We start from the raw sequence: 22,218 nt of genomic DNA, 5'->3' as shown, positions 1-22,218 counted from the left end.
CACTTTCCTACATTATATTCCAATTGCTCCATCCTCTTAACCAATCTCTTTCCTCCTTCAGGCTCTTATGGCTTTCTGCCAACTTGTTCTCTTCTTATATCTTTCTCATCAGCAACGTTAATGACTATATCTTCAATCTTTTCATCCAAAGTCATTGGCATACTTTGGAAACAGTTGAGACCCCAGCACAAACCCTGCAGCACTCATCACATCTTGCCAAACCAAAAAAAAACCCTTCATGCATTCTCTCTCCTTCCTGTGAACTAACTAATGCCATTATGAAGCACTGTGCACTCTTAATATGTACAGAAATCATTAAGATAAATCCCTTCTTGGAAATCTAGATACAGCACATTCACCTTTGTATATGTTGTTTGATAATTCCTTTAAGAACTCTCTAAACAAAATTTCCCTTTCACAAGATCATGTTGACTAAGTTTCCTGTTATAACCTTGCTAATTGTGGAATCCATTTTCACTATAATACGTTATAGCAACTGGCATGTAGTCTCCTGAGATGACTTGGAGAATGGGGGTGGGGTAACTGGGAAGGCAATAGGTAGATGCAGGTGGGGTGTCATGGTGATAGGTCAGAGTGGTGGCTGGATCTGATAAGAGGGGAGGAAGATGGATAGGTAGGACAGTTGAAGATGACGGTGCTGAGTTGGAGGGTTGGATCTAGGATGAGGTGTGGGAAGGGGAAATAATGAAAATTGTGAGGTTGACATTGATTCTGCCTTGTTGGAGGGTCCCAAGGCAGGAGACGAGGTGATCTTCCTCCAGTCGTGGGGTGGCTTGGATTTGGCGCTGGCGGTGGCCCAGGACTTACATGTCCTTGGCAGAGTGGGAGGAGAGATGAAGTGTTTGAACATTGGGCGGTAGGCTTGGTGGGTGCGTATGTCCCAGAGATGTTCTCTGAAACGTTCTGTGAGTTGGCGTCCTGTCTCCCCATTGTAAAGGAGACCACATTGCGAGCAATGGACACAGTAGATGAGTTGTTTGGATGTGCAGGAAAATCTCGACTGGATGTGGAAGGATCCACTGGGGCCTTGGATGAAGGTAAGGGGGGAGTGTGGGTGCAGGTTTTGCATCTCTTGCAGAAGTGAGGGAAGATGCCGGGTGTGGAGGGTAGGTTGGTGGGAGGCTTGGACTTAACAGCACGGTAGCTCAGTGGTTAGCATTGCTGCCTCACAGCATCAGGGACCCCTTCAGTGATCACTCAATAGTACGGGAATGCTTTTCCCAGAATACTTGCCTTTTTGATAAATGTCTTCATTTCTTTGAGCATGTTATAGTCCGCAATACAGAATTAGATCCTATAATATCCTATCATTCCGAAATTACAACTTCTAAAAAAATTGATAAACTTTAAAAAAAAAGTTTTTTCTATTAAAGTATACTTAGCTGGTTTAAAAACTCACAGGAAGGAGAATATTTCATTTGAACTCCGTCTGGAGTGGGTAAAATTGACAATGTTCCTTTAATGATTCAAAATTTCTCTAAATTGAGTGTTAGATATACCTCACCTGGAGGTCAGTGGATAGTTAAGAGAATAGAATCATGAATAATAAGTCAAAAACTATATATTTAAAGGCAATTCAAACAAACCAGCAGTTTCAGTCCCATGGCAGGGGATTCAAGTTGGGTCACATTCATTAATGACATTGCTTTGCTTGGTCCTGCTCCAAACCTATTGTGTGCTGTGAGCGATAATTGAGAAGTTCAGACTATGCTGAGACACTTTGCCGTCACACCTCTCACAAACTCCTCAATTATCTTGTGCACCAACTCTACAGCAGGCACCATAATCTTCAAATCAAGGTAGAGTCCACACTCTCACCTTGCATTCAAGAACTAACATTACAGTTATGAGACACTGCCAAGCAGAAAGGTGACAGAACTACACCATATACATGCACTCCAAAAATAAGAAACTGGAGAAACTTGGCATCACCACTCACAGGAGCCAAACCTCCCCTGGCACCACAATTGAAAACGTTATCACACGGGGAAATTGATCATCAACTTATCAGATCACACACCGCAACTGGAAGAGATTGAAGTTTTCAGCCATGGGCTCAATTTCTGCCCCACCACCAAATGGACCCCATTGGTCGTGCAGCAGACAGGGAGGAGTTTATCAACCAAATGAGACTCCAGGAATTCTTCCAAGATGTCAGCAGTGATCCTAACGAGACAATCAACAAACCAGAACAGTCATCAGAGAGATCCGTAGTGGAGCAACCAAAGAAGGAGTCGATTTGGAGCCCTCTGGAGGTCCGCTGCCCTGGGCTTGACGTGTATGCTCAAACCGTCAGGAAATGTGTCAAGGCCAGATTCATCAGCGACACTCACAAGGTAGAGCAAAATATCACCTGATCACAATGCAATGCTGTCCATGCTCTCAAACTCAATCGCTATATTGTCATCACACCTGCAGATAAAGGAGGATTCATCATCATTCAGAATAGAACGGACTACTGCAACGAAGTGTACCAACAACTGAACAGCCAGGAACACTACAGGCAACTACTGACTGATCCGACCGAAGGACACACCCATGAACTAAACAGATTGATCAAGACTTTTGATCCAATTCTTCACTCTTCCCTTTGCAATGTCATCCCACATGCTTCTTAGGTATAGGACTTCTACTGCCTTACCGAAGATACACAAATCCAACACACCAGGACATCCCCATCATGTCAGGCAATGCAATCCTGTGTAAGCAACTCTCAGGCTGTATCGAGGGCATCTTGAAACCCATTGTACAGCAGAGCCCAACGTCTGTCGTGACACACCATAGGAAATAACATCTCCATTGGAAATGACATCAACTCAAAGAAACCCACACATATAAATAGAAAGCAGGATTCATCAGCAGTGTTTCATCCAGAGGCTCACTGAAGATGATACCTAGTATGGTGACGAAACATCTGTAAATGAACCTTCCAGCTCTGTGACCAAACCTATATCCACATCCATCAACATAATCCTTTAGGGAAGCAAAATGCTATCCTACCCTGGTCTGGGATACATGTGACTCCAGACCCACATCAATGTGGTTGAATCTTAACTGTTCTCTGGGCAACTAGAGATGGGGAATACATGCCAGCCTAGACAGTGACACCCTCAACATGTAAATTCATTTAATACTGACCCATGGCAGTGTGGTTGAATCTTAACGTCTCTCTAAAACAACCAGGAGAGCCAATCAATTCAAGGATAATGAGATATGAGCATCAGAAGTTGGCCTTGACAATGATGCTCAGAATCCATACAGAGAACATTTGCCACCAAGCATTCCAGCAATACCTACATTCCACAATTAAATTGAAAGATTCAGAACCACATCATTGGCTGTCAGGCGATTATTAACATCATGAAAACACCCACATTCCGGGTTAAAGAGAAGCCTTTCTGACACTCTCTGCCTTTGTGGATTCAATTGTGAGGGTGGAAAAAGCCTGGAGCAGACCTCTCAGTTTAACCATCCCCTGCAGTTTCTCAGTCAGTGACACTTCCAGTTCTGTCTGACTCAGTGACTTAGCTGCCCACTGAAACTTCAACACAGTGATAAACTTACTGTTTCATTTTAAACTGAATAACCTCACAAATGTCATTCTTTGTCAAATCACACATATCTAGCACATTATTTCAACAATCATTATTCTAATTCTTTTATGATTTGTTATGATCTGTTCAACAGCCTCAGAAATTATATTTTGTTGAACTGAAAGAGTATATTTGACAAACAGGATTAACACTGTCAAACACGTTACACCTGTCTGAACATGTTGATCTTTTCACATTTCAAATACTGCTCTTCATTCAGAGTGAAACTCAGAATAGCTGGAGATTGAACTGTGAAAGATAAACTGCTCTCTGCTCATCTCCATTGCAGGTGATCAGTTTATGGGGTCACTCTGCTGGGATTGTCAGCAATCCAGTGGGATTCTCAATTGCCGTGACTGTATCAGTAACTTTCTGCCAATTCTTTCAGTTCCCACTCCCTACACTCACACTGCCCTCTCCCCTCACCTGCCCCTCACAGCAGATTCCCCCAACCCAGGATCAATTCCATAACCTTACATAGGAATTCCTGCCATCCCCCAGACCAATCCTCCTGATCCCCACAGCTGATCCTCCCCACTCTTCAGCAGTTCCTGTGAGTCTGCAGTCCCTAGACCCCTGGCCCAGAATCTCATCCATATGCACAGAGCACATCACAGTTCCCCTTGTGATCTCGTCCTCTCCTGGGCAAATTGCTCAAATCAAACTCCAGGAAAGCTGAACTGTGGGAAAGAAGTGAACTTTGACAACACAAAATCTTTGTGAAACCATTGAGACACTGCTGATAAACAGGAGAAATCGTAGCAGAAATTCACAGAGATTTTTTTTGTTCTGGGAAAATGAGCTGCAGTTAAAGGTTTGAAGAGTGAAGGAGAGTCAGACAAACAGACAGTGGGGATAACAGTGAGGTGGAGAGGGAGAAAAAGAGAATGAGTAAAGGCATAGAGAACGAGAGAGAGAGATGGAGTGGAAAAGGTGGAGAGATATAGTGAGAGAGTTGGAAAGGGGGAGGGTGTCATCGAGTGACTGGGGAATGGGTGTGGAAAAGGACTATAGTGCAAATACTGTTTCCAAGAAGTAGGAGTATCCGTGATGCTGTTCTCAATCCCAGTCCCAGACAGGTCAGTGCGTGCATGTTCCAATCCCCAGCCTGGATAATTTGAGAGGGCTTGCAGCCAGAAATGTATCTGTCTGTAAACAACTCACAAAACCCAAAGCTGGTAATGGATCAACCCACAGTGTGATCATCTAAACTGTTGTGGAAAAAGCTGGAAGAGGAATGAATGATCCGAACAATCTTCCAAAGGAAGGATGTTAGAAATAGCTTTAACTTACCGTGTTGAAAGGTGGATCTGCCCCAATGATCATGTGCTGTGCGTACGGATGTTTCAGCAATCAGGTTACACTGGGCGTGTCAGGATTGAAACAAAGGTCAATGTCACATGTGACTTTCCCTGTTGCTGATTTGCCCTTTACAAAACATTGTGGGATGTTTTATTGAGGCCAGCGACATTATGAACATGGTCAAACAGACAGACAGAATAATGTGAGCAACCTCAATGAAATGTGGAGAATGTGATGATAGTTGAAATCAGTAGGCATGTGTTATATTATCAGATATTTTATGGTCAAACCTCCAGGATAATATCCCATAAGGGTTGCTGATCCTACAAAGGAGAGCTTGTAAAGTTTTGGCATATGACTTTGGAAGAGACCATGAGGGAACATGGTAATTAGAAATGTTTGTGTAGGGACAGGAGAGAGAGGGAGGAAAAAACACATGAATATCCATATGTGTGTGTGTGTGTTGTATGAGTGTGTGTATGTATGTGTGTCTGTGTCTGTCTGTGTGGTATTGTATTAATATTCTTATGTTACGTAGATGCAGCACCACTAGGTATGTGGATTAATTTTTCTTGATGTGATATACCATGAGACTAATATATATAATATAAAGTAATCTCCAGGTAAAGTCTATGCCTTGAGTGGTACAATGCAGAAACCCTTTGGCCTGGGTACATTTCATATTTGCGCAATGATGTCTTAAAGAGACATCACCCCAAATATGAGAACACAACATCCCTCTTCTCTTTCAATGATGGGAGCAGTACACTGTCTTTCTCAATTCCTTTTACTGCAGGGTCATGACATAAAGTTCTTTGTAATATTCAGCTAAGGATATAGGATATAAGACAAAGAATATAGGACAAAGGATATAGGATATAGGATATGGCCTTTCACTACACTAGTATTAGGAGCAGAGATCCATCAACTGGCATTTTTGTAGAGGATCAAAATGATTAATTTATTATTAATAAAACTTATTTAATGCTGATGTCAGTCTTTATAAATTCAAAAATGCTGACCCCTCTAAATTGCCGAAAGCACACCAACAAAACACACTCATAGACCGGGTAAGGGGAAGAGTCAGATTTCGCTTTGCAAAAATTCACTTTAAGGATAAAAAAAAATACTTTGGTGCAACATATCCTAGCTCATAAATGTTATAAGGTTAAAGATTGAGTTGCTCAGGCAACTGTGATTCCAGTGTTCTGGAATGTGAAGAGGGATGTCAATCACAAATGAGTAGATATTTTCTGAGGTCGTTGCTAACACAGCTTTCTCAGTTGAGAATGTGTATCGGGTATAAGCAGGCAGGGAAAGAGTTAAGTTCTGAGTTTTGTGAAACAAGAGGTTCAGCTGAGCATGACTCAGATCATATAAGAGCTTACAGTTAAAATGGGGGTCTGCAGGCAAAGGTAATGGGTTAACAAGCTGGAAAACAGTCATTATGTTGAGTCATTTAACAATATTGGAAGCAGTCAGTATGTGAGGTGAATATAACAAGGTGAAAAGTATTCGTTATGTGAAGCCAGTTCCTCAGTGTGTAACAGTACTTGGCTTAATCTTTACTGTTGACTCTCGCCAATTGTAACAGTCATCCAGTCAATATGTATGTTGCCTTATCTGCTTGCTCCTCCCTGTAAAATGACTATACAATTCATTGACAAAATGTTCTTCCAGAGAAGACCATGAACTCGTGTCTCTGTGCACATGACCCATCATTCTCTGTCCCTGCCAGGGCCTAGAATAAAGATGAAGGAAGCAAAGCTATACTAAATCTCTGAAGGATTTCCTTCAATGAGAGGGGGGAAACGGGATGACAGTACTGGCGGAGTCGGCAGGATCCAAGCGGATAGGTACGATTGGACGGTGTCAACAGCTGCCCGGAACATCGGTGCCTTGAGATGGACGGGCCCACGAGATAAGTAAAGGCCACCCAATCGATATGTATGTTGCCTTATCTGGATGCCCTGCCCTGTAAAATAACTTTGTAATTCATTGAGAAACTGCTGTCCCAGAGAAGACCGTGAATTCATGTCTCTGTGGACATGGGCCATCATTCCCTCTCCCTGCCAGGGCCCAGAATAAAGTTGAAGGAAGTAAAATTATACAGTGTTTCTGAACGTTTTGTTTCAACAGAGAGTGGGGGAACAGGACAACTTAGTAAACACAGTATCGAGGATTCTTCTGGATGTTCTCCAAAAGCACAATCAAGCCTCAGACTGGACTGGTGTCCCGCTACCATACTGAGCCCACTAGAAGTGGACTTTCAGGATAAGGACAACTAAACTGTGAAGCTATTTTCCAGGCTGGTAACTGACAGAAAAATCAAAACAGTCTCCAAAGCAGAAGCTGCAACCTGACAGTGATCAGTTCCGGTGGGGATCTGTAGTAAACAAGCAATTATCATAAGACATGTAATTTCCAAGAGATTCCTTATTGAACAAAAACTCAATTCCAATTAGCCTCACCCTTTCAAACTGCAGTCCTCTAAAAGGATGCAATATAAAGGCAGCTTAACGCTAGAAAGAACCACCTTACATTTACCACTAATTGCCCACCCAAGTCTTGGACTTCCACTTTTTAATTGAACTGGCAGCTTGACAACTTTCAGAAAATGTTTGTTTTGAAATCAATGATTGGAAAGTGGAAGGTTTGAAGATTTTTGACCATGATGCTGATTGTTATTCTGAGGAGTCTAATAACAATGACCATTCTGACAATCCAGATTGGGTTTGCCTTCATGAAGCATTAAAGGACTCACATTGTGAGGCAATGTTCCTCTGCTCAACTCTCTCCACTGTACGGACAATTTATGAGCATTTCAGACTCCGCTAACCTTTCTGCATCCAAGCTATTCCTTCAGAGGTCTCTTATTTTATACCCATTTCCCACGGTCCTGGTGAGGCACCGACTCTGGTAGAGGTGTAACACCTATTGCAGCATGTAGTCTACTGCTATTGATAACACAGCTCGTTATTGGAAAGACTTGTTTAGTCCTTTGGAATCAGCTCCATTGATAGGATGGTGGTTTGAGTTTTCAATTCATGCCATACCAGTAATTTGAATTGTGAACAGCCACGAAGGGACTGGGATTGACCAGTAATTTAACGAGCATGGGTTTTTGTTTCAAAAGGTGTTCGCTACAAATTTATTGACAGATTCGTTACTGTGATGAAGGGGGAAGAAAACATTAAATTACCATCTTTGAAAGTTGAACATTAAAACAGAAACAGATTTTGGTCAGTTTGCTGATGGTTTTGTTGAAGAGGTCAGAAAGTTGTTTTGGAACAGTGTCCTAAATACATCAGTGTTTAACGAGCATGTGACTGTAATCAAGTGTTTGGGAGAGCCCCTATAGATAAAATGCTTATACTAGTGAGTTAATAACAGACAATGTAAACAGAACAAAGCTGTTAGTTTTGTTTTAACTTCAGGGCAATCGAATCAATATGTTCAGAAATAATATTTTAGCTCACTTCAGAGGGACAAGGAACCTCAGCAAAAATGTTTTCTATTGTGTTGAGTTTCAAAGCCAGGAGAGCTTATAAAGAAGTTTTCAAATCGTTAGAACTAATAGGCCATTGGAATTGTGAAAGTTTCATGACTCCAAGCTTGGAATAGAATCATAAAATGCTGTGGTTGTGTTCGCCGAGCTGGGAATTTGTGTTGTAGATGTTTCGTCCTCTGTCTAGGTGACATCCTCATTGGAATTGTTCATATGTGGCGCTTAGGCGGTTGGCACAGGATTCCCATCTCCTGGCTTGCCTTAGCGTCTCTCGCACGTAGGTGTTCAAAGTTTGTGCGAAGATTTGTAGTTCAGGTGCTCGTTGTTGTGGTTGTGTTTGCCGAGCTGGGAATTTGTGGTGCAGACGTTTCGTCCCCTGTCTAGGGGACATCCTCAGACAGGGGACAAAACGTCTGCGCCACAAATTCCCAGCTCGGCGCACACAACCACAACAATGAGCACCCGAACTACAAATCTTCGCACAAACTTTGAGAATCATAAAATTAATTCTGTAATTCACAACAAAAAGATTGCAAGGACTCAATTAAAGAGAAAATAGTGTTGAAATAGTGCAATAGGTTCTCTTAACACGATTCTCTGTAATGAAGAGTGCTGGGAAGCAAATTAAAGTGTTATTTTGCTGTTTATATTAAGATCTTTCTAAACTGTGTTACGTACTATGTCATTTAGAAGCATCGAGTCATAGAGTTGTACAGCATGAAAACAGATCCTTTGGTCCAATCCATCCATGCTGACCAGATATCCTAAATTAATCTAGTCCCATTTACCAGCATTTGGCCCATATCCCTCTAAACCCTTCTTATTCATGTACTCATCCAGATGACTTTTAAATATAATAATTCTACCAGCCTCAACCACTTTCTCTGGTAGCTCTTTCCAGACATGTACCACACTCTGCGTGAAAACATTGCCCCTTCGGTCTCTTTTAAATCTTTCCCCTCTCACCTTAAACCAATGCTCTCTATTTTTCGACACCCTCCACTGGAAAAAAATACTTTGTCTATTTACCTTATCTATGCCCCTCATGATTTCCTAACGCTCCATAAGGTTACCACACAGCATCCGATCTTCCAAGGAAAGTATTCCCACGCCCAAACCCTCCAACCCTGCCAACATCTTTGTAAATCTTTTCTGAATCCTTTCAAGTTTCACAACATCCTTCCTACAGCAGAGAGACCAGAACTGAATGCAGTATTCCATTAATGGCCAAACCAATTATTACCAGTGCTACCATTATCTCTGCAGCTATTTCCTTTATGTCCCTTTATTCTGAGGCTGTGTCTCGGACTCTAATCTCTCCTATTAGCGGACACATCTTCTCCATATCCACTCTATCCAAGCTTCTCAGTATTCTGTAGGTTTCAATCAGATCCCCACTCATCCATCTAAACTCTATTGAATGTAGACATAGAGTCCTCAACTGTTCCTCACAAGACAAGTCCTTCATCCCCAGGATCATTCTAGTAAAACCCCTTCCAAAATCAGAACATCATTTCTTAGATACACAGACAAAAGCTGCTCACAATGTTCCAAATATGGTTGGAACAAAACCTTATACCTCCTCAGCTGTACATCTCAGCTCTTGTATTCTAGTACTCCTGAAATGAATGCAAACATTGCATTTGCTTTACTAAATGCCAACTGAACTTGTATGTTACTCTTAAAAGAATCCTGAACATGGACTCCTAAATCTCTTTGTGCTTCAGATTTCTGAATCCTTACCCCATTTAGAAAATAATCTATGTCTCTATTCTTGCCACCAAAGTATTTTGAAAACATGGCTCAGGGATGGGCAGGACTGGCAGCTTAATGCTCCAGGATACAAATGCTACAGGAAGGATAGAAAGGGAGGCAAGAGAGGAGGGGATTGGCATTTTTGATAAGGGATAGCATTACAGCTGTGCTGATGGATGATATTCCCGAAATACATCCAGGGATGTTATTTGGGTGGAACTGAGGACTGAGAAATAAGAAAGGGATGATCACATTATCGTAATTGTATTACAGACCCCTCAATAGTCAGAGGGAAATTGAGAAACAAACTTGTAAGGAGATCTCAGTTATCTGTAAGAATAATAGGGTAGTTATGGTCAGGGATTTTAACTTTCCAAACATCAACTGGGACTGTCATAGTGTTAAAGGTTTAGATGGAGAGGAATTTCTTAAGTGTGTACAAGAAAATTTTCTGATTCAGTATGTGGATGTACCTATTGGAGAAGGTGCAAAACTTGACCTACTCTTGGGAAATAAGGCAGGGAAGATGACTGAGGTGTCAGTGGGGGACCATAATTCTATTCGTTTTAAAATAATGATGGAAATGGATAGACCAGATCTAAAAGTTGAAGTTCTAAATTGGAGAAAGGCCAATTTTGACGGTATTAAGCACGAACATTTGAAATCTGATTGGAGGCAGATGTTCGCAGGTAAAGGGACAGCTGGAAAATGGGAAGCTTTCAGAAATGAGATAACAAGAATCCAGAGAAAGTATATTCCTGTCAGGGTAAAAGGGAAGGCTGGAAGGTATAGGGAATGTTGGATGACTAAAGAAATTGAGGGTTTGGTTAAGAAAAAGAAGGAAGCATATGTCAGGGACAGACAGGATAGATCGAGTGAATCCTTAGAGGAGTATAAAAAAGTAGGAGTATACTTAAGAGGGAAATCAGGAGGGCAAAACGGGGACATGAGATAGCTTTGGCAAATAGAATTAAGGAGAATCCAAAGGGTTTTTACAAATATATTAAGGACAAAAGGGAACTAGGGAGAGAATAGGGCCCCTCAAAGATCAGCAAGGCGGCCATTGTGTGGAGCCACAGAAAATGGGGGAGATATGAAATGAATATTTTGCATCAGTATTTACTGTGGAAAAGGACATGGAAGACATAGACTGTAGGGAAATAGATGGTGACATCTTGCAAAATGTCCAGATTAGAGAGGAGGAAGTACTGGATGTCTTGAAACAGTTAAAGGTGGACAAATTCCCAGGACCTGATCAGATGTACCCGAGAACTCTATGGGAGGCTAGAGAAGTGTTTGCTGGGCGTCTTGCTGAGATATTTATATCATCAATAGTCACAGGTGAGGTGCCAGAAGACTGGAGGTTGGCAAAAGCATTGCCACTGTTTAGGAAGGGCGGTAAAGACAAGCCAGCGAACTATAGACCGATGAGCCTGACCTCGGTGATGGGCAAGTTGTTGGAGTGAATCCTGAGGAACAGGATTTACATGTATTTGGAAAGGCAAGGACTGATTCGGAATAGTCAACATGGCTTTGTGCATGGGAAATCATGTCTCACAATCTTGGTTGAGTTTTTTGAAGCAGTAACAAAGAAGACTGATGAGGGCAGAGCAGTAGATGTGATCTATATGGACTTCAGTAAGGCGTTCGACAAGGTTCCCCATGGGAGACTGATTAGCAAGGTTAGATCTCATGGAATACAAGGAGAACTAGCCATTTGGATACACAACTGGCTCAAAGGTAGAAGACCTTTGAGGGTTGGTAGAGGATTGTTTTTCAGACTGGAGGCCTGTGACCAGTGGAGCGCCACAGGATCGGTACTGGGCCCTCTACTTTTTGTCATTTACATTAATCATTTGGATGCGAGCATAAGAGGTACAGTTAGTAAGTTTGCAGATGACACCAAAATTGGAGGTGTAGTGGACAGCAAAAAGGGTTACCTCAGATTAGAACAGGATCTGGATCAGATGGGCCAATGGGCTGAGAAGCGCAGATGAAGTTTAATTCAGATAAATGCGAGGTGCTGCATTTTGTGAAAGCAAATCTTAGCAGGACTTATACACTTAATGGTAAGGTCCTAGGGAGTGTTGCTGAACAAAGAGACCTTGGAGTGCAGGTTCATAGCTCCTTGAAAGTGAAGTTGCAGGTAGATAGGATAGTGAAGAAGGCGTTTGGTGTGCTTTCCTTTATTGGTCAGAGTATTGAGTACAGGAGTTGAGAGGTCATGTTGCGGCTGTAGAGGACATTGGTTAGGCCACTGTTGGAATATTGCATGCAATTCTGGTCTCCTTCCTATCGGAAAGATGTTGTGAAACTTGAAAGGTTCTGAAAAGATGTACAAGGATGTTGCCAGGGTTGGAGGATCTGAGCTACAGGGAGAGGCTGAACAGGCTGGGGCTGTTTTCCCTGGAGCGTTGGAGACTGAGGGGTGACCATATAGAGGTTTACAAAATTATGAGGGGCATGGATAGGATAAATAGGCAAAGTCTTTTCCCTGGGGTCGAGGTTTAAACAGGTCTGGGGCTAAGTGGACCCTGTAGAGAATCTTCAACTGTAAAGCATGGGTCCTATTGCAAATTGATATCTTCCTTGCATTCTCCCAAATATCCTCCCATGCCTCTGAAGAAACTTCAACACCCAGCTCTCTTTCCCACATCTTGCAGAGTCGATCAGACTCATCTGAGGTGGCACCCCCCAATAGAGTACTGGCAGAGAGTGTACTCTTAGCTCTTAGTACCCCTCTTTCTATGTCAGATTTGTAGGGATTAGTCAAAAGTGTGGTCCTTTTTTGAATAAAATCAGTAACTTGAAGAAAACGAAAGAGGTCTCTATTAGGTAACTCGTACTTCCTTCCTAACTGATCGAAGGACATCGTTATATCTCCCTCAAATTAATCACCCATGCAAGATATACCCCTCGCTGCCCAACGTTTAAATCCTGAATCTATCATACCTGGTTGAAAACTCGGCATACCCACTAAAGGTGTAAACAAAGATGTTTTGCCAATATTACCTTCCCTCTCCCGAAATGCCCTCCATGCTTTAACAGTATTGATGACTATTGGGTTACGGCAATATTCTCTAACTGTCCTCACCTTGTCCAAAAACAGCAAACTGGTAAGGGGGCACCTTGCCTGGGAGTCTTCGATATCTCGCCATATTGAAAGAGGGTCCCCACAAACCCAATCACTTCTGTTGGTCAAAAGTGAGCTTAATTGGTCATTTTTAATGTCCGGAAGGTCTACTCCCCCCAATCTGTGAGGCAACTGCAGTTTGGCTAATTTAATGAGGGGCCGTTTGCGGAGCCAGATAAAGGAGCTGAACCAACTGTTCAGTCTCCTGAGTGTTTGCTTATTGAAAATCAGGGGGTGTATCCATTTAGGGTATAGCAAGGAGAGAGAATATTCATCTTAATAAGCGCTATCCGACCCAACCATGAGACTGGAAGTGCCTCCCATCTTTGGAGATCTTGTTTAATTTTTTCAAATAATTGAGTAAAATTGGCTTTGAACAACCAATCCAGAACTGGAGTAATGAATATGCCCAAATACACAAAACCCCCCTGTGAACACTTAAATGGGAATCTATAGTCACTCTCAAGAGCCAACTCTTTCGTAAGACCACCCATAGGCATAGCCTCTGATTTAGCAAAATTAATCTTATACCCTGAAAAAGCGCCAAATGCGTGAATGCATTGTGTCAGGCAAGGCACTGAGACTGCTGGATTTGTCAAGAAAATTAGAACATCCTCTGCATACAGCATGATCTTATGTAATTTTGACTCCACATCTGGAGCTGATATATTGAGATCCCCACGAATGGCCTCTGACCGCAGCGAGAGCTACACTGTAGAGAACCTTTACCCATCTTATGGAAACTTCGCCCAGACCAAACTGGTCTAGAGTCTAGAAAAGGTACGGCCACTCAACTTGGTCAAATGCCTTCTCTGCATCTAAAGAAATCAACAATCCCTGTACTGACTGCTGTTGGCATGCTTGAATTACGTTAAGCAGCCTCCTCACGTTATTGGAGGATCTGCGACCCTTTATGAAGCCCGTCTGATCCTCTTTAATAATAGAGGGTAACACAGTCTCCAGCCTTAATGCAAGAGCCTTAGAGAGGATCTTAAAGTCCACATTTAAAAGCAAGATCAGCCTATATGAAGCACATTCTTCCGGATCCTTCCCTTTTTTAAGGATAAGTGAAATATTGGCCTCTCTCATAGATGGTGGGAGACAAACGTGACTGTATGAATCATTAAACATATTCAGCATCGGGCCTGACCGTATACTTATATATTCCTTACAGAATTCACTGGGAAGTCCATCAGGACTGGGCACCTTTCCACTCTGAGCCTGCTTCACAGCTACCTGCACTTCTTAGAACATAGAACATAGAACATAGAACAATACAGCACAGAACAGGCCCTTCGGCCCACGATGTTGTGCCGAACTTCTATCCTAGATTAAGCACCCATCCATGTACCTATCCAAATGCCGCTTAAAGGTCGCCAATGAATCTGACTCGACCACTCCCTCGGGCAGCGCATTCCATGCCCCCACCACTCTCTGGGTAAAGAACCCACCCCTGACATCTCCCCTATACCTTCCACCCTTCACCTTAAATTTATGTCCCCTTGTAACACTCTGTTGTACCCGGGGAAAAAGTTTCTGACTGTCTACTCTATCTATTCCGCTGATCATCTTATAAACCTCTATCAAGTCACCCCTCATCCTTCGCCGTTCCAACGAGAAAAGGCCGAGAACTCTCAACCTATCCTCGTACGACCTACTCTCCATTCCAGGCAACATCCTGGTAAATCTTCTCTGCACCCTCTCCAAAGCTTCCACATCTTTCCTAAAGTGAGGCGACCAGAACTGCACACAGTACTCCAAATGTGGCCTAACCAAAGTCCTGTACAGCTGCAACATCACCTCACGACTCTTGAATTCAATCCCTCTGCTAATGAACGATAATACTCCATAGGCCTTCTTACAAACTCTATCCACCTGAGTGGCAACCTTCAAAGATCTATGTACATAGACCCCAAGATCCCTCTGTTCCTCCACCTGACCAAGAACCCTACCATTAACCCGGTATTCCGCATTCTTATTTGTTCTTCCAAAATGGACAACCTCACACTTGGCAGGGTTGAACTCCATCTGCCACTCCTCAGCCCAGCTCTGCATCATATCTAAGTCCCTCTGCAGCCGACAACAGCCCTCCTCACTGTCCACAACTCCACCTATCTTTGTATCATCTGCAAATTCTTGCTCTGATAATGGGGCATTGAGAAAGGACTGTTGTTTGGGAGTTACACCCGGGAGCTTCAGATCTCTAAAAAAGGATTCCATTTTGGCCTGCTCCTCCTCACAATTCTCAGACTGATATAACTTAGAGTAGAATCTCTGAAACGCCACATTAATCTTTTTAGAATCACGTTAGGTTCCCAGACCTTTCCCTAATCGCTTTAATGGTTTGTGGGGCACTTCTTTTTCTGGCAAAGTATGCTAAGTATTTGCCTGGCTTGTCACTATGCTCATATAACCTTTGCTTTGCAAAAGCCAGCTCCTTCTTTGCCGTCTGCGTGAGCACGGAATTTAGTGCAGATCGCAGTGCCGTAATCCTCTGTAGTTTGACCAACAAGGGTCTGTCAAAATCGGCCTTCTCGGCTGCCTTCAACCGTGCTTCAAGGAGACATTGCTGCTCACCCTTCTGCCGCTTCCTACTTGTGGAATATGAAATAACTAACCCTCAGGCATAAGCTTTGGCAGTTTCCCAGAGAACACATGAGCTATCACCTGAGCCTATTTTGATGTCTAGGAATGCCCGAAATTCCCGAGAGAAATACTCCACAAACTTGCTGTCCATGAGAATAAAGGGGTCCATTCGCCAGTACCTTGAATCCACTGTAACATCCTTAATTTTAATCATGAAGTACACTGGAGCATGACCAGAGATGGCAATATTACCAATCGTACAGGATGCCACCAGATCCAGGGTTACCGCAGGGGTCAGAAAAAAAATCAATCGATCATGTGACATCTGTGCAGATTGGAGAAAAACGTGAAATTCCTACCTGTAGGGTGGAGACACCTCCAGACGTTCACCAATCCTAATTCCCCACACAAACCCAATAACTGTTTAGTTTGTGCAGAGGGTATTGAGGGACCTTTAGGCAACCTGTCTACTGTGGGGTCCGTGAGGCAGTTAAAATCTCCCCCTATAATGATGTGCCGAGACTTGAGACTTATCAGTTTAGAAAAAGCATCTACCAAGAATTTAAGAGGATGAGCTGGGGGATAATAAACATTTAAAATGCCATATTCTTCCCCATTTAACAAGGCTTTAAGAATTACAAAACTCCCATATGTGTCTTCAACACATTCCAACAAATTAAATGAGAGATTTTTCCTTACCAATATAGCCACTCCCCTACTTCTGGTATTAAATGATGAAAAATAAACTTAGTCAAAGCCATTCTGCTGTAATTTCAGATGCTCCTTGTCATCCAAATGTGTCTCCTGTAACAAAGCAATATCCACCTTCTCCTTTCTAAGACTCAAGAGTACCTTCTTCCTCTTAATTGGTGAGTGACTTCCCTTGATATTCCAGGTACACCATTTAATCAAATCATTAGCCATAATCTTCTGCAATTATATTTAAATTCCAGAGAGGAGGAACCCGAACCACAAATTTCTGAGCCTTAGTGTCGCATGGTCCACCAAATATAAAAACTATATAAACTAAAACCACTACATTTAACAAACATACAAAATTATTAAAAATAAAAAAACAACAAAAACCAGAAAACAAACCAACATATAAAGCGCCAATAGCGCTGAGTAGGGGAACTCACCCCCTGTCCGGAGGGGGCAACTACCCATCCTGAACTGCCCATAAATAGGCATCTAACCATCTCAACCACCTTCACTTCTCCCAACTAGAGCCACTTCGCAAGCACAAGCTAAAAAGAATAAACATCCCATAGAATATCAATATGAATAAAAAAAACATTCTTTGATTAAAAAAAAGGGGAATAAATACCCCACCCATCCTTTGGTATGTCCTAATTTAGAAATTTAAAATGTACATCTTAATCACCGCCAGACATAGTTTGAACCAAATTATTATCAATAGAGGAAAGGGGAAAAACAAAGCTCCAACTGGATTTCCTCCATTTCTTTTACAGAATGATAAACGCATACCCAAGCAACAATATTTATAAATACTACAATTGTTTAAATTAGGTTAGTTTGTCCACAAAGTCTCTTGCCTTCTCCGATGTGTCAAAGAGATGCATGGATCCATCTAAGGTGATTCGAAGCACTGCCAGATATCTCAGGGAGTACTGAATCCCAAGCTCCTTCAATCTTCTCTTGACACCATCATACGATTTTCGTTTCTGGATCACTGCCACTGAAAAGTCCTGAAAAAACATGATCTTAGACCCCTCGTAAATTAGGGCCTTTAGATCCTTCCCCTGGAGTCTGGAAGCCTCCATGACTCTCTCGTTATCCCGGTAATGATGGAACCGCACCAGGAAAGGACGAAGGCGTTGACCCAGACCCGATCTCCGTGCTGCGACCCGATGAGCCCTCTCTATCTTCAATCCTCTCAGGCCAGTCTCCAAGTCGAGGAATTTCGGAAGCCAATCTTCAACAAATTCCACAGGCTGCTCACCTTCCTTACCCTCAGGCAGACCGACGATCCGAATGTTTTTTCTCCTGCCCCTGTTTTCAAGATCATCCACTTGGTCACGCAAATTACGAGCCTGCGTCTTCAGGGCTTGTATCACTTCCTTGAATGAACTGGCATCAGTTTCCACCACTGTGACTCTGTGCTCCACCTCATCTGTCCTCTTCTCCAGGTCTCCCAGCTGCTGCTCATGCTTCTGCAGCATGAGAGAGACTGGAGCCAGCTTCTCTTCAATCTGTTTCCCCAACACCTCACGAGATTTTGAGAGCTGGTTCACCAGGTCCTGGAGAGCAATCGGCTCTGAGGCTGCTGCAGGCTGAGCTGCAGACCAGGCCTCAGACGCTCCTCCTCCCTTTTTAGGCATTTCTGGACAGCTGGAAATACAGGTAAGTCAATTTTTAAATGTTTCTTGGGGCCCCACAATCTTTCCAACATCCCAAGAAATCCTGATGACCTGGGTTGGGTGGGTTAAAGGACCGTCCTGCTCCTGCTGCGATGCGAAGCTCTGCAGTGTGATCTTCTCAGATCGCCACCATCTTAGATCCCCTAAAGTCCTTATTTGACGCTAAGAAAGATCCGATTGAAATATGGAAATATGCAATAGAATACCCATGCCTTTGGCCACATGCACGAAAAATGCTTTCTTGCTTTTCAACCACTTAGTTCTGCGAATCTACATTCTCCTACTTAACCAAAATCAAGACGCCCTTAAGGTCACAAACGACAGATACCCATCTAGAGGATCAGCTAAAACTGCAGACCTCCATGCTGCAACCAAATGTTCAAATGCTTTCCTACGAAAAGCAGTCACAACAAAGTCATTAAAAGGTTAGTTAACTTTAGAATTAACACTTTTTTTCTTTTTTTAGTTAGTTACTACATAGTAGTTAGATTTTTACAAAATAATGTGAATTTTGAAGAATATATAATTGAAGTTGCTTGGATGCGGCCTTATTAGATTACAACTAACATAATGCGGCCTTCCAACATGAAAAGGTTCTCCACCTCTGGTCTAGAGTCACAGACTTAGTAAGGATGGCAGTTTCCATTTCTAAAGGACATTAGATTTTTTTTCCCAACAATCAATCCATGGCCATTGTTATATCCTTCATTTCAGTTATTGATGGAATTCCATCACCTGCTGTGATGGGATTTGAACCAGTATTCCCAGAACAATACCGAGGTGTATAGATTAACACTGTCGCAAATTATCTAGCCACTGGGCCATCAGCTCCCCAATCGAGGTTTGGAGGTGTGTAATCCCATTCATAACAAAAGGCTTTCTGTGAGTCATAGACCCATTCAAGATTCATTTCCCCACACAATAATGGACAAGATCAGCTGATTGTAAGGCGCATTAATTCTTCCAGAAGCAGTATCTTGCATTGTACTCACACTGGACAAAGCTTAAAAAACACTTCATAGATTCTTTTGAAAACATCACAGTTCTTGCTTCAATAAAATCTATTCTGTCATTATCTTTGTGGGTTCAACGAAAGGAGTGCGAATGGGGTTGGGGTTGGGGTTGGGGTTGGCGTCGGGGCGGGGGGGTAAACATGTATGAAAATGCCAAAAATAGACCCTCCTGATTTCACAACCTCCTGCAGTTTCTCAGTCAGCGCCACTCCCTTCTGCTCTGTCTTACTCAGCTGCTCTTTACACCTTCAAGGATTAACTCTCCTCATTTGTAAACTGAACAAAGGCGAAAATCAGGTTATAGTCCAACAGGTATAATTGGAGGTTTATTCCGGAGCGCTGCTCCTTCGTCAGATAGCGTGTGGGGTTGGATCATAAGGACACAGAATTTATCGCAAAAGATTATAGTGCCATACACTGATGCATTAGATTGGCCTAACAGCAATCGGGATTTGTTCAATTTTATGGAATGGGGTGGACAAAGTTACAAATCACACCAAACAGGTTTATTTGGAAGTGTTGCCCCTTCGTCAGGTAGCAATTGGGCTAGGAACATAGGACACAGAATTTATAGCAATAGATCACTGATGTATAAAATTTTTAACTCTGTGATTTGTAACTTTGTCCACCCCATTCCAAGGCATCTCCTCATCATTAAACTCAACAGTGAGTCCCCTCACACACACTTCACCGTTTATAGCTTAGAAAACAGCGAAAACACACGCTTGAGAATACAAAAGGTGAGGATGGAATTGAGTAAATATCCTTTCGCCTTTGAGAAGAATATCCTAAACATGTTCCAGTCCCACCGCCCGAGCTACAGAGAGGGTCGGTGTTCCCCAGCCTGGAGAAATAGCTCAAAGTAGCTCGCTGGTTTACTTCCAGTTAAACCTGTTGGACTATAACCTGGTGTTGTGTGGTGTTTAACTTTGTACACCCCAGTCCAACACCGGCATCTCCAAATCATGGAGAAATAGCGAGAGATTAATCCCGGAAGGACATTCACTGAAAAAAAACCCATTTCACTTCAATCCAAAACTGGTGGTCGTTATGAAGTTGACCGACACACATTGTGAACGTGAAAAAAGCAACGTGAAAAGAAGCTGAAAAGAGGAAGGAAGGATACGAACAAACTTCCAAAGGAAACATTTTGAACATCAGCGTGACCTTACCCTGCTGAAACGTGTCCGTGATCCAGGATGGTTGGAGCTAATCGTTTTCGTATCCAGGAAGTGCTGGGGATGGGAGAGCAAACATTCACGTTCAACACCTGATTGTCAGGAGAAAACAGAATTTCGACCCAAAACTGTGACGAGCTTTTAGGAAACTCTGTCTATGCAATGTTATTGACAATTTGCAAACGACGGAAATCGAGATTAATCAGTTTGGGAACAAAAACGTAGGGAATTATAAACAGAGCTGCTTCTCTCGGGAAAGGAGCGGGAGTGAGAAAGGTATTTGAAAATCGTTCATGTCAGTGTGTGTTTTTCTCTCTGGCTGCATGTGTTGTGTATTGCAGTAATTTTGTCTGTTTTTGTCTTTGTGCGATGCGCGTTTGTGTGATTGTGTCTGTCTTTGTGTGTCTGTGTTTGTGTGTCTGTCTTTGAACATAGAACAACATAGAACAATACAGCACAGAACAGACCCTTCGGCCCACGATGTTGTGCCGAACATTTGTCCTACCTTAAGCACCCATCCATGTACCTATCCAATTGCCGCTTAAAGGTCACCAATGATTCTGACTCTGCCACTCCCACAGGCAGCGCATTCCATTCCCCCACCACTCTCTGGGTAAAGAACCCACCCCTGACATCCCCCCTATACCTTCCACCCTTCACCTTAAATTTATATCCCCTTGTAACACGCTGTTGTACCCGGGGAAAAAGTCTCTGACTGTCTATCTATTCCCCTGATCATCTTATAAACCTCTATCAAGTCACCCCTCATCCTTCGGCGTTCCAATCAGAAAAGGCCTAGCACTTTCAACCTATCCTCGTACGACCTATTCTCCATTCCAGGCAACATCCTGGTAAATCTCCTCTGCACCCTCTCCAAAGCTTCCACATCTTTCCTAAAGTGAGGCGGCCAGAACTGCACACAGTACTCCAAATGTGGCCTTACCAATGTCCTATACAGCTGCAACATCACCTCACGACTCTTGAATTCAATCCCTCTGCTAATGAACGCTAATGCACCATAGGCCTTCTTACAAGCTCTATCCACCTGAGTGGCAACTTTCAAAGAGCTATGAACATAGACCCCAAGATCCCTCTGCTCCTCCACCTTACTAAGAACCCTACCGTTAACCCTGTATTCTGCATTCTTATTTATCCTTCCAAAATGGACAACCTCACACTTGGCAGGGTTGAACTCCATCTGCCACTTCTCAGCCCAGCTTTGCATCATATCAAAGTCCCTTTACAGCCGACAACAGCCCTCCTCACTATCCACAACTCCACCAGTCTTTGTATCATCTGCAAATTTACTGACCCACCCTTCGACTCCTCTTCCAAGTCATTAATAAAAATTACAAACAGCAGAGGACCCAGAACTGATCCCTGCGGAACTCCACTTGTAACTGGGCTCCAGGCTGAATATGTGTGTCTGTCTTTGTGTCTGTCTTTGTGTGTCTGTCTTTGTGTGCCTGTCTTTGTGTGTTTGTATTTGTGTCTGTCTTTGTATCTGTCTTTGTGTGTCTGTCTTTGTGTCTGTGTCCCCGTACACCTGTCTTTCGCAGCATCCGCCTTTAATTATGATTTTTCCTTCTCCCATATGACTGCGAATGTATATTGGGAATAAGTAAGGAACAGTTACAACAGAATTTCCGAATTTCTAAAACAAATCTGCTGAATGAGGAAATTAACGCTAGCTCCAAACGGTGGGTAATTTAGTCAGGAACATATTCAGTGAGGTGAGGCTGGTTGCG

The 22,218-nt window shown here is 42.8% G+C and overlaps 1 protein-coding gene across 3 annotated transcripts in view; it reads right to left on the bottom strand.

Annotated features, from left to right (window-relative positions):
• LOC140479177 (lactosylceramide 4-alpha-galactosyltransferase-like) overlaps positions 1 to 20,749 on the bottom strand; it is a 31,615-nt gene extending 10,866 nt beyond the window's left edge. The window contains exon 1 of one of the 3 annotated variants that reach the window (XM_072573182.1): positions 20,465 to 20,749. The gene's annotated coding sequence lies outside the window, so the exon portion shown is untranslated. Of the gene's footprint in view, positions 1 to 2,041; positions 2,205 to 4,907; positions 5,082 to 20,464 lie in introns of those variants that run through there. The other 2 variants (XM_072573183.1, XM_072573185.1) reach the window with 2 other exon arrangements.
• Positions 20,750 to 22,218: the final 1,469 nt, after the last annotated feature.

This window comes from Chiloscyllium punctatum, chromosome 6 (genome assembly GCF_047496795.1).
Source record: "Chiloscyllium punctatum isolate Juve2018m chromosome 6, sChiPun1.3, whole genome shotgun sequence".
Lineage (NCBI taxonomy): Eukaryota > Metazoa > Chordata > Chondrichthyes > Orectolobiformes > Hemiscylliidae > Chiloscyllium > Chiloscyllium punctatum.
Note: the sequence above shows the minus strand (reverse complement) of the source record. Positions and strands in the feature narration are given on the sequence as shown.